The 17,199-nt window shown below is 44.8% G+C and overlaps 1 protein-coding gene and 1 long non-coding RNA gene across 2 annotated transcripts in view; one reads left to right on the top strand and one right to left on the bottom strand.

Moving 5' to 3' along the window:
- Window positions 1-4,777, bottom strand: part of Slc7a1 (solute carrier family 7 member 1) — a 75,881-nt gene extending 71,104 nt beyond the window's left edge. Inside the window, exon 1 of the mRNA XM_076923901.1 lies at window positions 4,594-4,777. The gene's annotated coding sequence lies outside the window, so the exon portion shown is untranslated. The remainder of the gene's footprint in view (window positions 1-4,593) is intronic.
- A 3,095-nt stretch (window positions 4,778-7,872) lies between these two features.
- On the top strand, window positions 7,873-14,759 carry LOC143438217 (uncharacterized). Its single transcript, XR_013107211.1, has 2 exons — window positions 7,873-9,561; window positions 13,617-14,759. It is a non-coding gene; the product is annotated as an uncharacterized LOC143438217 (long non-coding RNA).
- The last annotated feature ends 2,440 nt before the right edge of the window (window positions 14,760-17,199 follow it).

Here is a 17,199-nt window from a genome sequence, read left to right as displayed (position 1 = left end):
GCTACTTTGAACTTGATGGGGATGTGGATTGTTACAGAAGAACAGAAGAAGCCCTTTACAGAAGAGGTTTACAAGGCTGAAAGCATGCCACAAAAGATGCTGGGTGATGGTGGCACATGCCTTTAATCTCAGCACTCAGGAGACAGAAGCAGGCCGATCTCAAGTTTGAGACCAGCCTGGTGAGTTTCAGGACTGCCAAGGCTACACAGGGAAACCCTGCCTTAGGCCGGAGTGGGATGGGTGGGGGGAGTAGGGTGGGGAGAAGTGGGGAGGGAAGAGTCCATGCTCTAGAAGGACAAAGCCTACATCTTGACCTGGTGTGTTAGTCAGGGTTCTATAGCGTCACAGAACAGATGGAATGTCTCTATACATTAAGGGAAATTATTGGAATGACTTACAGTCTGCAGTCCAACTAACCCAACAATGGACAGCTATGAATGGAAAGTCACTCAGACTCACAGGACTGGTTGTTTCGGCTGGTCTACTGTATAAGCTGGGCTCCTGGAGAAGTAGGTTCAAACAGACGTGCTGGCTAGTAAGTGCAAGCAGGCGAAGAAGAGTGAATCGACCTTCTTCCAATGTCCTTACGTAGGCCTCCAGGAGAAGGCGTGGCCTAGATTAAAGGTGTGTGCCACCATGCCCAGATGTAAGCTTTGCTTTATTTGAAACTTGCTCTGAACTTGTTTGTTCAGGCAAAGATCTGCTTGCCTCTGTCTCCTGAAGATTAAAGGTGAGTACCACCTTGCCTGGGCCTAAGCTTTTCATGACCACTATGCCTCAAAACCCACTATGGATCAAAAATGTGTGTTATCCCATGTCAAGTTCCAAGTCGGAAGCCTGGGTCTTCCAGACTCGAGATCTGGATCACAGGTGTGCCCTCCGTTTCTGGGTTGTAGTTCATTCCAGATGTAGTCAAGTTGACAACCAGAAACAGCCATCACACCTGGGATCTCATGTTGCTGGCTCAAGGTCCACAGAACCCTAAGGCATTAGAATTCTAAGTTCAGAAGGTCCCCAATCCACAGGGCAACCTCAACATCAGACTAACAACTGGAGGAGAGAGTGAGCCACGGTGGGTGAAGAGCAACAGACAAAGCTAGAAGAGACCTCAGCTTTAGGGTGGCCTGAACAAATTCCAGGTACAAATAGCTTCAATGGCCATGAGAGAATCCATCAGTACAAGCCTGTCCTTTGGTGGTGAAGGTATCCAAAAAGTTACTTGGAGAAATTCTCGGTAGTTAAGGATACTTATGAAAGACCTGACTTTGGTTCCCAGCACCCATATGGGGGCTCACAGCTAGCTGTAACTCCAGTTCCAAGGGATCAGACACCCTCTTCTGGTCTCTGGGAGCAGCGGACACATATGGTGCACATATAAAGAAACAGGAATACATTCATTCATTCATACATACATCATACATACATACACACACATATGTAGAATTTTAAAATAAACATAAAGCCAGGTGGTGTACACCTTAAATCCCAGTACCTGGGAGGCAGGTGAATCTCTGTGAATTCCAGGCAAGCCTGGCCTAGATAGTGAGTCCCAGGGCAGCTAAGAGCTAAACACTGAGATTTTATCTCTAAATAAACAAATACATTTTGTAAAAGGTTATTTGCAGTGACAGGCATGGTAGTGTGAACATATAACCCCAGCATTCTGGGGGCTGAGCCAGTAGTATCTCGTGTTTGAGGACTATTTAGTCTATAAAGCAAGACTCCGAATGAATGAATGAATAAGAATATACTAGCCATTTTATTTTGTGAGTACCAAAATCTTTTTTTCCCGGCTCTGGATAGCTGGCTCAGCATTTAAGAGAGACTATTGTTCCTCTAGAGGACCCCAGTTCACAAGCAGTACCCTATCAGACATCAATAACCACTTATAACCCAAGCTCCAAGGGACTCAACACTCTCTGGCTTCTAGGCTCAGAGACACATACATGTAAAGAAAAGTAAATCTTTAGAATCAATATAAATAAATCGTGTGAGTGTCCCTCTTCCACCCAACATGCGTCTTGACCAGCTTCCCCATTTCCTCAGCACAGCACCTTGCTCTCTCCTCACGCAGAAAAACACCAGCCAATCTTACTGGATCTGTTGTTAAAATGTATCCAGACAGGGGGCCAGGGGTGACAGCGTAGCTAGCATATGTTTAGCATGTTAGAGGTCCTAGTATTAATCCGAAGCACACACACCCTTCTCAAATACCCACTCCCTACCTCCCAGCCCCACCCCCAAGCCTGAAGGGGCCCGACTATGAAGAAAACACTAGGGCAGTAGTTCTCCACCCAGCTGGGGGATGAACACCCCTTTCACAGGGGTCCCCTATCAGCTACCCTGCATAGCAGACATTTACATTACGATTCATAACAGTAGCAAGATTGCAGCTGTGAAGTAGTAACGAAATAACTTTGTGATTGGGGTCCCCACTGTATGAGGACCTGTATTAACAGGTTGCAGCCTTAGGAAGGCTGAGAACCCCTGCTCTAAGGTCTTATCTACAGGTCTTGCCTGGAGTGATGACTAAGAACCAGGTGAAATACCAAAACATTTCAGGGGTTGCCTGTAGGTGACACGGCACAGACGTCCAGATAGCCTCAGGTTACTGGGTATTTCTTCCCCTAACACCATCTTCCTTCTTCATACTCCTCCCTAAGATTAATAAATACCTCAGCTCTGGAGAAAGGCTTCAATTACCTGAGCATAACGCATCCACGTATTTACTTATTTTTGCCGGGCTTAGTGAAAAGAACACAGACTTAAACAGAAATAAATACATTTAATTACATCCCAAGAAACGTGATCTCTGGAACCTGTGAAAAAAATAACCTAGCCTGTCATGCACCTACGGTGCAAACCTGCAACCCGAGTGTGCGGGAGAGGCTGGGAGTGTGCGGGAGAGCCTGGATATAGTCTCTATCTCTGCATGAACTGGGACCAGTGGCACGTGCCTGTCGTCCCAGCATTTGGGAGATAGAGGGAGGCAAAAGGATCGAGGTCATCTTTTGCCAAGTAGCAAGTTTGAAGCCATTCTGACCTACGTGAAGGGGGTGTGTGTGGGTGGAGCACAGGGTGAGGTGGGGGGTGGGGCGAAACTGATCTACCAAATATAATAATGACCATGTGTCTTAGAAGAGAAATCCCTAAGGGAACCAGCTTGTCTTAATACCTTAAAAAAAAAATAGAAAAGAAAAACTAAAACCTATAATTATGGGTCAAGAGAGAGAGCCCCGGGACTGTGAGATTCTGCCCCAGCCCCTGGGATATCTCTCATCTCTACGTAATGTTCCTTGTGTTTATTCACCCCCTTCCCTTATATAGCCTCTAAATTTCACCCTTAAGTGAAACATAATCTCAAAGCGATAAACTTTTCGAAGCTGTTTCAGTTCACGAGGTGACTTTCCCCTCTAGTTGTCTATTGTGATCCCGTGACTCAAGCCCCTTTGTTTTAGTGACAGAGGGTGTGCTCAAGTAAAAATAATTTCCATTGAGACCAACTAAAAATAACAGGGAGATGACTGTATCGTGGTTTCCTATTATCTCAACCACACATGAAAGGCAAATAATATTACAAAAATCCCAATTACAAACTGACTGCATCACAGTTAAGATATTCAACCAAAAAGATGATGCAAAAGATAACGTTCGGGGTTCTAGTGAAAGTTTACTCACCTTTAGAAGAAATATACCTATGGTTGAAACCCTGTCCTCCTGCAAGTGAGAGTGTAATGTAACTGTGGGTGCTGGGAAATGTAGTTTTTTAGTTTGTTTTGTTTTCCTGACAGCACATGTCTGACTATCCCCAGCACACGTCTGGCTATCTTAACACACAAGTCCACAGAGCAGTGAGCTAGAGTGAGCGACACTGGGCTGCAGACACCCTTGGCTGGTGACCTGACTCTGCCCAGGAAGTCTTCCACTAGACAGAGAGAAACACACTGGGCACAGGTTGTCTACGGAGCCGGAAGAACTTCCTCCCACTCCACACCATCTGGAAGAACAGTCTGTGCAGGCCGAATCAGGTCACAAGGAAAGCCCACCCAAGAGGGAGTCCCCCGCAAGGGACCTCTGGAGACTATGGAGGAGACCTGAAGAACGGGAATCTCTGGTCTCCCGTCATACGGGACCTGCCTGCGAGACCTGAAGGAGTCCATCCTGCGCGCGGCTCGGCTGACGACACTGCCCGGGACCGCGTGGCGGGGCGGGGTGCCGCGCACCGCGCCATGTAAGGGAAGGTCTCCCAGATAGCGGTGGCTCGGGATGCCACCCGGGGCAGCCAGCGTAGAGGAGTCCCCGCGCCCACGTGGAACCCATACACGGCCACGCGTGGCGGGCGTCACCCGGATCGCCCGTGCTCACTCACTCCCGCTGTTGCATCATGCACCACGCCGCGCCTGCAAAGGACTAAGATGGACTCGGAGGAGGCGACCGGAACACTGGTGCCCGCCCCACGCATCCATCCCCGGAGATGGAGAGGATAAGAAGAACCCTCGCCCTCCCTGAGCTGCCACCCGAGGCCACACACACAAACCGAGGTGACCCAGGTTTTTAGAGCTTCCTGGGCAATCACAAGGATCGCGTACTCACGGAGGAGGCGGCAGGATGCTGAGCTTTGTGGAGACCGTGGGTAGAAAGCCGCTCACACCTGCTAGCTGAGGAGATGGTGCACGCGGGCGGAATCCGAGCCGGTTTCATCAGCCGCGCGCCGCCCTCCGCGGGCCCCACGGCCACGGCCAGTGCTGCGCGTCAGCTTCCCAGGCACCAATGACAGTGCCGCGCGGCCGCGCCCCTGTGGGCGGGGACACCCGAGACCGGGCTTCCCCGCCGCCTTGGGCGCCTCCCGCGCGCGCCCTTGATCCTCAGCAACCCCAACCGAGCTTGGGTGAGAGCTGGTGACACAGGCTGAGCGGTGCGAGCCCCCTTCTCGGGGGACCACGGACAGCTGACCTTAGGCTCACGGCCAGGTTTCTTGCTCCAAACTGGATTAAAGACACACTTTAAAGAGGTTTTTAAGAGGGTGTTTTTTTTTTGGACTTAGTTGTAAATCTTCTTTTGACATTGGACTACTTTACGGCTGTGCCCTAGCTAACGCCTTAGCCTCCGCCTTGGTCAGGAAGGGCCCCAGAATCAGCAAGCCTCTCTTTGATACAAGGTACTTCCTCCGCATGGTCAATGGGACAATTCAAGCAGTTAGCACCCGAGGGACTCTGCCCAAATTTAGTACCCAAATCTAGTCTTCACTTCCAGGGTTCCTTCTGATCTCTGCTCCAAAATCAAGAACTACAATCTATAGGCCTGAGGCTCCACAGTTAAGAACACTGACTTTGCTTCCAGAGGACCCAGTTCCAACTCCCAGCCCCCACATGGGGGCTCACAACTAGTCTGTAAATCATGAGTGTGATGCACAGACATACACAGGCAAACCACCAATACGTATAAGATAAAAGTTTTTTTTTTTTTTAAGAATTATATCTATATAGACCCAATAATCGTGGGACATGAGAGAAGTAAACGTATCATATTAACACTACCCTCAGTAGAAAAAAAAGCTGGATGCTGTGTGTGTTCTCAAGGGTTCTTTATCAGTAAAGGGGCTCGTTGTCAGACAAGGATACTCCTGTAGAATTAAACTAATGACGTATTAATTTATATTGCCCAGCAAAAAAAGTCTTAATGAATACGTAGAGGAAGGTAGATAGCCTTAAAGCACTTCCAACAGGGTTTGGGATTATGATAAGGCATCAAACATGCATTGTTTTCAAATAGCCAACCGAAGTGTCAATCATGTGGTGATGAAATGATCTCTTCCGATCCAGTAGGGAGGGCTCCTGCATCTTTGGAAACCTTTCCCAGGTGCCCCATGCTCACAGAGGGAAACCCCTCATCTTTCAGCGCCCACCAGCTTTGCCTTCAGCACCAGATGAGTCTCTGACTCCGAATCTGACTGCCATTTACTGTGTGTCCTCCACAAATTAGCACACTGCTGCTTATGAAAACGTGCGCTCTCTTAAAAACTGCTTGCCCCGTCCTCGTCTGGGATGAAGTTGGTGCGCTAGGCTCCGAGCCAAGCTGAATATCAGAACTGGAGTGACGTGTAGTGAAATCCCATGCCAACAAGCTGAAGCTAAACTAATCTCTCAAGAAATTAGGGTTGGCCAGTTTAAACTGGCAGAGTAATGATTCTCTGTGTATAAACCCTTAAACAAGAAGAACACCCTTCCCTTCTCCCGCCTCTCACATACAGAGAGAGTAACTTCTACGTGCTTCCTTCAACTCTGGCTGTCCTCGAACTCACTGTATATGGACCAGTCTGGCCTCGAACTTGGAGATCCACCTGCCTCTGCCTCCCTCAGTGCTGGGATTAAAGGTGAGCGCCACCATGCTCGGCTACAGTTATGATCTTTAAACTGTAGTTTTGTTATTTGACAATTTGTGTGTGTGTGTGCGTGTGTGTGTGTGTGTTGCACACATGTCAGTGTTCAGACATGTAGAGGCCAAAGCATGATGTTAAGTATATTCCTCTATCACCTTCTGCCTTATTGCCTTAAAGCAGAGTCTCTCAATGAACCCCAAAACTTATCATTTTTTGGTAAGGCCACCTGGCCAGTGAATTCTTGGAATCTCCTCATTTCTGCCTCCCAGTTTGGGGGTTAAAAGCACGTGCAGCCATTCTCAGCTTTTTAAGTGGGTATAAGATTTAAGCAGGTCCTCATGCAATGTACTTTTACCCACTGAACCATCTCTCCAGCCCCTGTGATTTTGAACGAAAGACAACCCTTTGGGCTGGGCAGTGGTGGCACATCCCTTTAATCCCAGCACTCAGATTTCTGAGTTTGAGGCCAGCCTGGTTTATGGAGAAATTTCCAGGACAGCCATGTCTACACAGAGAAATCCTGTCTCAGGAAACAGGACAAGCCTTTAATGTTTGAAACATGATTGTGGGTTTGTTAAATGTGTATACGTGTGAGCCTGAATGAATTTATGAGCATTACGTGTGTGCTGGAGACCATGGAGGCTGCAAAAGGGCAGCAGATCCCCTGGAGCTAGAATTACAGGTGATTGTAAGCCACCATGTGGCTGGGGACTTAACCCAGGAAGAACAACCAGTCCTCTTAACCACTGAGCCATCTCTCCAGGCCCTGTTTTGTTTTGTTTTTATTTTTCAAACTGCCTTTTGGCTTGCAAACCTTAAAGATATCCCACATAAAGAGTCAACCTAGATTTCATCTTTCCTAGGAGATTTTTTTTAGCACAGTTCTCAGTTCAATGATCCCACTAGGCAGCTGGCCTTCAGACTGACAATCGCAGACTCCATCAACGACAGGGCCCAAGAGAAGTGTATGGTGCTTTGAATGAAAATAGTCCCCCTAGGGAGAGGCACTGTTAGAAGTCTTGGCCTTTTGGAATAGGTGTGGCCTTGTTGGAGGAAATGTGTCACTGAGGGTGGGCTTTGAGGTTTCGGAAGCTCAAGCCAGGCCCAGTGTGTGTGTGTGTGTGTGTGTGTGTGTGTGTGTGTGTGTGTGTGTGTGTGTGTTGGCGGCTACCCCCAATTCAATGTTTTCTTTTATAATAATTCCATTATTTGCTAGGCAAGATGGCACACACATATAATCCCAACACTTGGGAGGCAGAGACGGGTAAATCTCTATGAGTTTGAGGCCAGCCTGGTCTACAAAGTTAGTTTCAGGATAGCCAGAGCTATCCTTGTCTCGGGGCAAAAAAAAAAAAAAAAAAAAAAAAAAAAGTTGCCATGGTCATGGTATCAGTAATAAAATTCTAACTAAAATTAAGTGACTTGGGGGGGGGGAATCAATTTGAAGCATAGAAATCCAGTTGTGGTCAAGGCCACACAAAGGATGCTGGGAACCCTGGTTCAATACCGTAACAAACGGCAAAGGTCCTAAGGAACCCTGACTGAGAGGTTTCCATCATAGCTAGCGGAGCTAAGATTCTATGAATCCTCAAGGAAAGAGGTTGCTGGATCTTAGCCTCTGGCGGACATCTTGTAAGATTAGATGTTGGGTTAAATGTGGATCCCACGGGGCTAGAGACGCTTGGGGAGGCAGAGGCACAGGAAGTTTGACTGCACTCACGCCATGCCCGATGCTGGGTGGATATCAGGCTAAGAGAAGGCGCTGGGACACCACTCTGGGGAGTGCAATCTGAGGTCCTGGGGGAGCCAGAGCTAGGTGGTGGTGGGGGTCCCTGGGCCTGCAGGGCAGTCAGAGAACGTCTGGTTCTCAGGCTCTTGGGCACCCAGGCACCTCTGGAAGCCATGGAAGAGCTGAGAACCAAGTGGGGGCCCACGGGTTGGATTGGCCTATGGCCGAAGGGGAAAGGGGGAGAGCGCTGCTCCAGCTGTACCCAACGGGGGATAAGAGTTCTTGGCTTCTCAAAGCGGGTTAGCTGGCAAAGGTTGGTGGTCACCGTGGCTGGGAATGCAGAGAAGTCTTCTGCAGGAGACCAGACATTGGTTGGCGGCTCTGTAGGCGAAGGCCTTCTCCATTGTCGATCTTGATGAAAAGAAGCAGGTTTTAAGATGTTTATTGTCATGGAGTAAAATAGATGAGAAACCATACCCTGTTTTCTCAGGGCGGGCCTGAAGTTAAATACCTTTTACAGGGAGAAGGGTCTGGGAAGGAAAGCTTAATTGGCTAAGCCCTTCTGGCCTTTAGGTACCTCATTAAAATAGATGTGTCTTGAGGCTACGGTGGCCTATAGTCACACCCTCTATCAATGGAGGGGTTAGGGACTTGCCTTATATGACTGAAGGACACAAATCCATGGAGGGCTGCGGCCTCATGTCAGGAGCCTAGCGACTGGGGGCGTGGCAAAACGCCTGCTGTCCCTTAGGGTCACCTGGGCCCCACCTAGGGCCCCTCAAGATCACCTGTTGTCTCCGGGGATTTCTAGCCTGTGCTCAAAGAAACCAGGCTGCCTTTCAAGGTCCTACAGTTAGAGTGTTGTAGATTCACCCCCAACAGCCCGAGGAAATGTACTGTTTTACTACATTTCTTGGTTTCTTTGATTTCCAGTAGTGCCGGGAGCCAAACCCAGGAAATTACCTGCTGTTTTAGAAAGTCTAGTCAGTACAAGGTTAAGAAAGGACATTCACAGGTCTCAGGTCCCAGGAACCTAAAGAACCTCTGGCATTTCCTTGGAGCTGGTTATGACAGTGGGATGGTCTAGGGCAATAAGGCCATAGTAGGATAGCCCTAAGCAATGACCCTCGCCCAAACTTCCTGGTTTGCTGTGTCTTTATAACCTGCCCCCAAAATTAAAGTTTCAGAGCTTGATCAGAACCTCAGACTTGCTCTCATTCTTTGTGTCTCTTGTCCTTTCATTCGTTCGCCCCCTTCCCTAGGGTCTCGTCGAATCCTCGCGGGCCGGGGCACTTGGCACCCAACGTGTGGCCTGTGGGTCGGGGTCCGATCGAACGTTGCTTCCACAGGGACGTCCCGAAAGCATAGGATCGACGCTTCTCCGGAGAGAAGAGAGAAGATCCGCATTGTGATCGCCACAGAGTCACCCACCTGTGAGATTGATCCGGTGAAGGTAAGAAAAAGCAACGCAATTATGGGACAAGCATTGAGCAAACATGATTTGTTCTTAAAGGGTCTCAAGGAGTCCCTCAAGGCACGAGGAGTAAGGGTTAAGAAAAAAGGATCTTAAAATTTTTTTTGGAATTTTGATGTGAACTTGTAATGAACCTTGTAACATGTACTCTGAAAGATGTACAAATAGAATAGAGTTAGTTAGGATAGTGAGTTAGGTTAGTTAGAATAGAGAGTTAGAATATAGAATTTTTCCCTTTTCCCAAATAGAAAAGACAAATAGAATAGAGTTAGTTAGAATAGTGAGTTAGGTTAGTTAGAATAGAGTTAGAATAGAGAGTTAGAATATAGAATTTTTCCCTTTTCCCAAATAGAAAAGATAAATAGAATAGAGTTAGTTAGAATAGTGAGTTAGGTTAGTTAGAATAGAGTTAGAATAGAGAGTTAGACTATAGAATTTTTCCCTTTTCCCAAATAGAAAAGACAAATAGAATAGAGTTAGTTAGAATAGTGAGTTTAGGTTAGTTAGAATAGAGTTAGAATAGAGAGTTAGAATATAGAATTTTTCCCTTTTCCCAAATAGAAAAGATTTCACTGGTGATGTTTGTCGATGTTTCCCCAAGAGGAGACTATTGATAAAAAAAAAAAAAAATGCTACACCTCCTAAGGAGGAGATAAAAACATTAAACCTTGGAGATGAGGGAGAGAAAGGGCTAATGCAGTTGTCCACTCTCTGGCTGTGTTAACAAAAGAAAAGAAGAAGGCGATTTTAGAGCCCTCCTGGGAGCAGGAGAAGATCAGGAGACTGTCCTGCTTTTTCTCTGGCTCCTTCGGGAGAGACCCTCAGTACTGCTCTCTATGTCTGTTTTTTGTCCTTGGTGCACCAGTCTGTCCATGTCTGTCAGTTTATGTCTGTGTTTTTGTTTTGTTGCTTGAATGTTGTTCCATGCTTCATGTTTAAAAGAAAATGGTTAAAACTTTATCTGCTGGTTGTCCAGCCCTTGATTTAGTTTTTAACTAAAGAGAGAGAGAAGAAAAAGTAAAAATAAAAAGCAGTTTCAATTGGCCTTTGGAGATGTAAAAGCTGCTCTTAAAGGGACCTGCAGGTTTTTATGGCTTCTATGGTATGGAGCTAATAGATGTTTCTCCTAGAAAAATCTGTGACTATGATTATTGGGTTCAACAGGTGACAAGATGGTTCTCTTGAAATTACAGCTAGAAAAAGCAAGAAAAATTTGTTTAGTCTAAATATATGTGTAGCCACTTCATTTTTGCTTCTGACTGCTTTCAAAAGTATAAAATGTTCTGCGTGTCTTGGTTATAGATTATTTGCCTATAAGTTATTGGGTATGATTAAAAAAATTTTTTTTGCAACTTTGGTAACAGAAAGTTGGCTTAAAACTGGTAACTCAGGATTGGAGTCATTCAGAAACCAGGTGTATAAAGATAGGATTTAAAACAATGTCTCCTTAAGAGGTATTAAAAGCTGCACTATCATGCATTCATATATAAGAACTGACAGCCAAACTTAGTAACATGAAAGTAATGTACTTGGTGTTGATTTTAGAGAAAATAAATTGTTTATATTGTTAAAAATCGGTTTTGTTTCCCAAAATTATGGTTACACTCTAATATTGCAAAAGAAACTAAAAAATATAGTTAAACTGAGATCTCAGTGGGAGTTTTATCTAGAACACACACGGCCCTGATAAACCATTTTAGGAATTTGTAGGTAGGCTGCTAAAAGGGCTGGTAGAAATTTTAGAGACCCCAGGCAGGAGTTGTTTTTTACACAATTGGCTTGTGAGAATGCTAACTTTAGTCCAAGCCATGCTTTCACAGCGCTGAGGTGATAAGGAATGTTCTAGGTATGGAGACATAGGTCATTTTCAGAAAGACTGTCCAAAAAATAGAGGCATAGACAGACAGCAGAATCACTCCCCTGGAATTTGTCCTCAGTTCAGGAAGGATAATCATTGGGCCAGGCCTCAAGAAATAGGCCCAGATTAAGAACTCTCACACTTGAGTTAAGACAAAGCTCAAAATGGGCTCAGCAAAAGCTTGTGTGACATTCCTTTTGTCATGGTCACTCTGACTAGCCCCTAGAAAGGTGTTTTCCAGAATTAGTTTATTACATTGCTTCTTCCTTGGGGAAGAAAGGTCAGCCTCAAAACCAAAGACATTCATAACAAACAATTTATGGGCCAGAAGTTATATAATGATCACGCTGGAGAAATTAAAATTATGCCTGCTTTCCTCCATAGCATAGCTGTGCCTGCCAATAAAAGAATTGCTCGAAACAAAGAATTAATCCAAAACAAAGTTCAAACTTAAGATTTATGAAACTTGTGGGATATTGCAGCCTGATTTGCCTACTCCAGCTGCCATTCCAAAAAAAATGCATATAGAATTATTATAAATTTAGAACAGTGTTTTTATACTGTTTCTTTACATCCTGGTGAAGGTGAGGGGTTTGCATTCAGTAAGTATGCTTACAATTTTTGAGAGCCCATGAAGCGATATCATTAGACATTATGTACAAAATTTGCTGTTGCTTTAATACAAAAAGTTAAGAGTTTGAATCTTTCAGTGTATATTGTTCATTGCATGGTATTTTATTAGTTGATCTCTCTGAAGGAGTTTTAATGCAAGCCTTCGCACTCATACAACGAGCTTTAAATTTTTGGGAGTGCTTGTTGCTCCAGAAAATATTCAAAGGCAGAAAATATTTACAGACAGCCCACCTAATGGAAAGACTATATATATAATTGGATCACATGTTCATTTTCTTAAGTTTCCCCCTGCTTCAGCAAAAATAATTGAATAATGTGCTGTAGCCACTGAAATGCTGAAAAAAAAAATCAAGCTTTTAATTTGTATACTCATAGCCAGTATATTATAGCTCATGGTTTATAATTGCTTAAAATTGTTCATTTTTAAGATATTTCTAATTCTCAAATTTTACAAATACAGCTTAATTTAAGAAACATGTACTTTTCCTTAACTTTATAAGACATTTTAGAGCTCATGTTGGATTGCCTGGACCCCAGGACAATGCCACAGCAGATTTGTATACCAGGCAGATTATAAGCCTCACAGTAACAATTGGCCAAACAATCTTATTCTTTATATCATCAAAATAGTAATACCTTGAGACAATAATTTGATATTTCTAGAGAGTGTGCAAGTCAAATTGCAAAAACTTGTTCTCTGTGTCCTCAATTTTTTGATAATGATGTTAATCCTTGAGGACTTATACATAATCAATTATAGCAAGTGGATGTTACCCATTTCTGGTTTTGGAAAATTAAAAAATTGACACCTTTTCAGGCTTTCTAGTTGCAACTGCTTTAAGAGGAGAAGCAACTAAAAATGTAATTAGTTACTGCCTACATTATCTTTCTATGCTTGGAGTTCCATATCAGATTAAGAGAGAATATGGAACTGGTTATTGCAGTTGGACATTTGAGATGTTTTGTTGACAATTTAATATTACCCATATTACTGGGATTTCTTATAATCTTCAAGGACAAGGTATTGGGAAACAGGTATCGTGGAACTTTAAAATAATATCTTCATAACTCTCTGAGTGTGGAAGGAGCAGCTACTGTTGCTTCTGCCCTGGTTTTGCAAGAAACTCAAAAAAAAAAATTGGCTTTTAAAAAAAAACAAAGATTGGGAGTTATACCCCCAGAAGGGGTCTCCTAGAAATATTCTCCATCATGCCTTGTTCTCAATTTTCTAAATCTGGACACTCATGGCAAATCTGCTGCCGATCACCTCTGGCACCCTAAGACTAATAAAAATTATGCCACAGTTATATGGAAGGACCTTTTTACCTTTAAATGGAACGGCCTAGATTCAGTTCTCATATGGGGCCGAGGATTGATATGTCTGTTTGATATCAAAAAAGGCAGGGCTAGATGGCTGCCAGAAAGATTGGCGAAACAAACAGATACCTCCACAAAGCCAGACCCAACTGTAGATAAAATGGATAACAATTGAAATCCAGGGAAGAGAAATCTCCCTGAGAATCCCCTCCTTTTTCCTTTCCAGATAAAAATGAGCCACCCATGGTATTCGCTGTTGGAAGTTCTGATCCTGATGCAGGCCTCGGGACTTGTACTACTCAGAACCTTGACGGGCCATTGACAAGGACATCGAACAGCTAGAGATTGGCATCAGAGAAAAATCTCTCATCTGCTTTTCCTTCAGCAAGAGGGGCTCTGTGCCACCCCCCAAGGAGGAATGCTGTTTTTATACTGACTGACTAAACTGGGGTAGTTAGAGATAGTGTGGTCAAGATCAGAAAGAGATTAGAATGTCAGAAGAAACAGCGAGAACAAGAAAAACTAGTTTTCTGCCTCTCCTTGCCTTACTACCCTTCTCCCTTCCATCCTGGGCCCTGTGATCAGTCCCCTTTGTCTTTTGGCTTTCCACCTGTGGGCCTTTAACAGACTCACTGGCTTTATAAAACAACAAATTGACTCCTTGGCATCTAAAAGTACATTATCATAGACTTGATTCGGCTGATAGAGGCTTGGCTGAGCCTTGCGTTGACACATCTCCTTTAGGAGCTGCATAGAATTCAGATCTATGCACGTTGGTTCGGCATGGTACAGACACAACGTGGGTACCTGCAAGGGGTGCGTGACGAGGTACCGCAGGGGGAGGGCCCAAATTGTCCACTTCTGAGTCCCCTGAAAAGCAAACCTGATTGCATAGAGGTTGGTGTTGATTTCTTGTGTCTCAAAGGAGCCAACTAGGACCCTCGATATCCTACATGGCCCATGAGATAAATAACCCTCTCCTCCCCCAAAAGACACCCTTACAATGTTTTCCCCCTCTGGTCAATGCCCATTTATCTGCCAATGAGATTTCTTAATGTTCGCATTTGCCTGCCAGCCTCGTTTAAAATTGTTAAAAGGGAGCAGATGCCGGGAGCCAAACCCAGGAAATTACCTGCTGTTTTAGAAAGTCTAGTCAGTACAAGGTTAAGAAAGGATGTTCGCAGGTCTCAGGTCCCAGGAACCTAAAGAACCTCTGGCATTTCCTTGGAGCTGGTTATGACAGTGGGATGGTCTAGGGCAATAAGGCCATAGTAGGATAGCCCTAAGCAATGACCCTCGCCCAAACTTCCCGGTTTGCTGTGTCTTTATAACCTGCCCCCAAAATTAAAGTTTCAGAGCTTGATCAGAACCTCAGACTTGCTCTCATTCTTTGTGTCTCTTGTCCTTTCATTCGTTCGCCCCCTTCCCTAAGGTCTCGTCGAATCCCCGCGGGCCGGGGCACAGTAGGAATCATGCTAGTTGCCTAGAGTTACAAAGTCCATGGTGAATATGAGAGAGAGATCCAAAGATGGACAGATTAGACAACCTACAAACAGGCTTACACACATGTTTACAGACCTTCGATAAAGGTACAAATATGACTGGAGAGATGGCTCAGTGGTTAAGAGCACTGACTGCACTTTCATAGGACCTGGGTTCAGTTCCCAGCACCCATGTGGGCTCACACCCATGTGTAACTCCAGTCTCTTGGGATCTGAGGCCCTCTTCTGTCTTCTTCAGGCACCAGGCGTGTACTTAGTACACAGACATTCATGCAGGCTAAGCACCCATACACAGGCAGCTTTTAAATTCATTTATTTTTTAATCATGTGTGTGTCTATATGAGTGGGTGCCATGTGTATGGGTACCCACAGAGTATGTCAGGTCCCCTGGAGTTGTAGCTAGAGGCAGTTCAGCTGCCCAACATGGGTGCTGGGAATTGAACTCAGATCCTCTGGATAAAGCAATACCTGTTCTTACCTGCCGAGACATCTCTCCAGCCCAAAGGAAGATAATGTTTTAAGTCTCTTCAGTAAGTACTGTTAGCATAAAGGATCTCCACGTGGGAAAATAAATAAATGAAATAAGGGAAAGGAACAGAACATAACCTACCTTACATAAAAATCCAAACAAGCTGAGATGGTTTGATTGGGAGCATCTCCTGTAGGCACAGGCAGTTTAATGTCTGGTCCCCAGGTGGCTTCACTGTTTGTGTAGATTTGGAAGCTGTGGCCTTGAAAGAGGAAGTATGTCAGTTAGGACAGGCTTTTTATAATTTCTGTACATCGTTCTGGCCACAGTGTTTCATCACAGCCATAGAGAAGTAACTGATGGGTGGCGGCGGTGGTGGCGCACACCTTTGATTCTAGCAGGCAGATCTCTGTGAGTTCAAGGCCAGCCTGGTCTACAGCTCGAGCTCCAGGACAGCCAGGACTACACAGAGAAACCCTGTTTTAAAAACAACAAAGGAGGAGGAAGAGGACGAGAAGAAAGGAAAGAGAGGTTGGGGAGAGGAGAGGAGAAGAGAGAGAGAGAGAGAGAGAGAGAGAGCGCTAATGAGGGCTGGAGAGATGTCTCAGCAGTTTGGCTGATCTTCCAAAGGACCCACATGACCACTCACAGATGACTGTACCTCCAATTCCAGGGTATGCAACAACACTCTCGCAACACTGACATCCATGCAGGCAAAACACAAATGCCAATGCACATAAAAATAAAAATATTAAAAAGGAAAGAAAAGAAAATTAACTAACACACTAACCATCAAGCACAAAACTTTAAACTCCTGGGAGACAACATGGGCTAAAATCTAGGTGACTTTGGGTGTTCGATGGTGACTTTCTTTCTTGTGGTGCTGGATGTCAAATGAAGGGCCTAAACAGAGAGTCTCTCTGTGTGTGTGTGTGTGTGTGTGTGTGTGTGTGTGTGTGTGTAGCCCAGGCTGTCCTGGAACTTACTCTGTAGATGAGGCTGCCCTCCAACTCACAGAGATCTGTCTGCTGGGATTAAAGGTGTGCACCACTGATGCCCAGATCCAGAGACTTTTCAAACAGCTACCAGCATGTGACCTGGTAAAGGATTGTATCTCTCCACAGAAGCAATGTACCTATTCTCAAGAGGAAAGATCCATCTCACAACCCATGAAAGAAAATACAGATATGCAAAAACCAGGAGGGAAGCTCTTATAAACCAAGAGGTTTATATGTGTGTTGTTAATTTTCATAGCAAAAGAACACTCACCATAAGCCTCTAAAACTACTGCTTAAATACATTCTTATACATTTCTAAAATTCAGTACTAAATGACTGTCTTAGGGTTTTCCTGCTGTGAACAGACACCATGACCACAACAAATCTTATAAGGACAACATTTAATTGGGGGCTGGCTTACAGGTTCAGAGTTTCAGTCCATTATCATCAAGGCGAGAACATGACAGCATCCAGGCAGGCATGGTGCTGTAGAAGCTGAGAGTTCTACATCTTCATCTGAAGGCTGCTAGCAGAATACTGACTTCCAGGCATCTAGGGTGAGGGTCTTAAAGTACACCCTCAGTGACACACCTACTCCAACAGGGCCACATCTATTCCGAGAGGACCACACCTTCTAATAGTGCCACTCCCTGGGCCAAGCATATACAAACCATCACAATGAAAGCTTCCAAATAATACTTCATGATATGGAAAGTACTCAGGCTATATTATGAAAATATTACAATGTTTTCCCTATACTATAATTCCAACTTTCTTATATATAAAATCACTAATCACCTAAAGCAAAGGTTCTCAACCTTACCTACCTAACGCTGTGAT

Source organism: Arvicanthis niloticus, chromosome 24 (assembly GCF_011762505.2).
Source record: "Arvicanthis niloticus isolate mArvNil1 chromosome 24, mArvNil1.pat.X, whole genome shotgun sequence".
NCBI lineage: Eukaryota > Metazoa > Chordata > Mammalia > Rodentia > Muridae > Arvicanthis > Arvicanthis niloticus.
The sequence above is the reverse complement of the archived record's forward strand: the minus strand, read 5'-3'. Positions and strand labels throughout refer to the sequence as shown.